The sequence below is a fragment of the Asterias amurensis genome, chromosome 17, assembly GCF_032118995.1.
Source record: "Asterias amurensis chromosome 17, ASM3211899v1".
Lineage (NCBI taxonomy): Eukaryota > Metazoa > Echinodermata > Asteroidea > Forcipulatida > Asteriidae > Asterias > Asterias amurensis.
Genome location: NC_092664.1, coordinates 3,526,441 through 3,529,336, shown reverse-complemented (window position 1 = coordinate 3,529,336; position 2,896 = coordinate 3,526,441).

The window sequence follows — 2,896 nt, the reverse complement described above, 5'->3', positions numbered from 1 at the left end:
CATGACACACATTCTTTTCTACATGTAAAAAGTTAGGCGTAGGCCGGGTGACACAACCTTGTTTTCAGATGCTTCCCCACTGCTTTTACAAAGACAACGCGTTGGGTAAGGGGTCGACTATTAAGTGAGCACGAAGTTGTATAGGCTAGGAAAATCCTGTACAAAGGTCAACGATGTGTTTAATAGACTTGATTTCGAGTCTGAAACCCGCCATTTTCGTTGGTTTATCACAGACTTTGAGCCAAGTCTAGCATGTAAACAGTCTTGTCATGGACCCAATTTAATAAAGCTGAAGTAATAAGCTATTAAGCAGAACATACTGATTATGAGAGGTCTGTGCCAAGAACAAAGAGTGGAACACAGTTGCAACAACCATGTTCGATTGGCTGGCCCGGGTTTCTGCTTAATGTCTGTGCTTAATAGCAAGTTGTTGCGGTTCGATTAATCTAATCCTACCTCCATGCTTATACTTAAAACTACCCTGACATTGACAATACATCAACGTTTTTTTATGATCGTTGACCAAGATATTAATGAAAAATAAACATAATCCCGTTGCAAACCGAAAGCATAAACCCCTTTAATGTATCATAACCTAACCATCGTGGACACAATTGCAATATTAAGTGCGGTAGGAGTGCGGTGGTTTAATATATAAACTTCATAGTTACTTATTAATAATTAATTCTTAATCCTCTAGCGGTATAAAATATAAGCGCACGAGTGAAAAAAATGTATAATAAAATATTATAATTGCTGATACACTATTTTGAGAAAATTATCGGTCGTTCACAAAATATTGGTAGTCAGCCAAATTGAAAATTATACCCTGAAAAATGGGGGAAATCACCGCTTTCTGTCTTAGATTACTTTGTGTAAGGTCCACCCCATTGCCGGTTGGTGCGCTCCACAAACTGTGTATAGCGCCCTCATTGATTGTCTTCATGAAAGGTTTCATTCATGTTGTTGTAAAAACAGTACTGAACACACGTGGATGTTGTACTTTCAAGGGTCAGACTGTAGATTATGAAGGCACTGGACACCTTTGGTAGTGTAAAAAAAACAACAGTTTTCTCACTTGGTGTACCCCAACATTATGCATAAAATAACAAGTCTGTGAAATTTTTGGCTCAATTCGTCATCGAATTTGCAAGAGAATGTGCAAAAAAAACACCCTTGTTGTATTACTTTCTGTTCTTCATTCAGATACATAGTGAAGAGCTTCTCACAGCTGAAATCTGTTATTATTAATTTTTGAGTGAGGAACCACTTCTTTCTTCAAAGGGAGCCGTTCTTAAAATGTTTTTTACTAGGCCCATCAACAGCTCCCCATTGATCGTTACCAAATACGTTTTTATGCTAACACTTGTTTGTTTTTACTAATAAAAGTGTCCAAGCGGTGCCTTTAATCATCCGATTGGAACTAATTTTCACCAAGCGAAGCTTGTGCAGTTCAATTTGATTCAATGCCAATTATATTTCACCCCAAATAATTCAAATAGCTGGAACGAAGACGACACCTGAGGGTTTCTTCATCCAGAAACAAAATCATCTCAGGATGTGATCATCTTACATCATGATGTCATCTATGCAGTAACCTTGGCAATTTTTCCAGGAAATTTGGAGGCAACCAACTGCAGTGCATACTATACGAGACCATTCTTTTTGGTAGCGCATGAGTAATTTTCCAAACAATGTATTGCGAGCCCGAAGAAAAGTATTGTGAACATTCAAATGTGAGCACCCTTTCTTCTTTGAGATTACCTGGAATTGGTTGCCTGTAAATTGCTCCGTGTGACATGGCCCTAACTCAGGATCTCAACATATCGGATGGCACTTCGAGAGTACCGTATATGGAGATTTTCATCTGGTGATCCTAGTCAACCTCGCGCTCATGAGATCATCGTCTTCCAGGAAAAAATTGATACTAATAGTAATAACAATGTGTGGGCAGCGGACTCAAAGCGCGCAGCAATGACCTTGCTCCGGGGATGAGGATCGAAGGAGAAAATGACACACTCCGAGCTGAATCTTGGAGTATGATTATAACGATATAGGAGGTGAATAATTTTCCCTGAAAGTGTGAAATCGACAATCTAAAAGTGTAGACCTGTAATAACACTGCTAAAAAGTAGATTTTTTTTGTAATAATAACGAGTTGATCAAATTAAACATTTCCTAAGTTAACATTTGAACCTCCGAAGATGGTCACACTTAAATGTGGTTTGATTAAAATCGAAAGTTGTGTTGTGCTATCTTATTTTTCGTCCATGATCTCGGTTAAGATAATGTTAATGTTGTTTGTTTTTTGTTGGTTGTTGTTGCTGCTGGTGCTGCCTGTTGCGAGCGCACTTTGGTGCTTTCGTAATGTAATTTTACACTAGGAAGAGGTAATTTCTCACTCAAATAATGAAAGACTTCGGGCCTAAAGCCTTTTGATGCATGAAAGCATGCACACAATGTGTGCAACATGGTTTGTTTATTTCATTGTTCTGTTGAACCTTCGATGACAAATTGAGTCCACATTCTCACAGATGAGTTATGTTATGTTGGTATACACCAAAATGAGGATACTGGTCTTTGACAATATTACCGAAGGTGTCCATGCCTTCAATCAAGCAAAACCTACGAAAAATACGAGGTTTTTGAAGCGTTTAACAAAACACACAGAAGTGTGTTTGCTACAGTTAACTTCCGTGTATTTTGTTAAACGCTTATACAAAAAAACTTCTGTGTATTTTGTTAAACGCTTCAAAACCCTCGAAAAACCTTCAAAATCGCTTCAAAAACCTCGTATTGTTTAAAAAAATACTGTTCATGACAGTGTTTCAAATGGATTAAGATTGATACAAAACACCACGTGCGATTATTATTATACAAATCTGTACCATTCTCC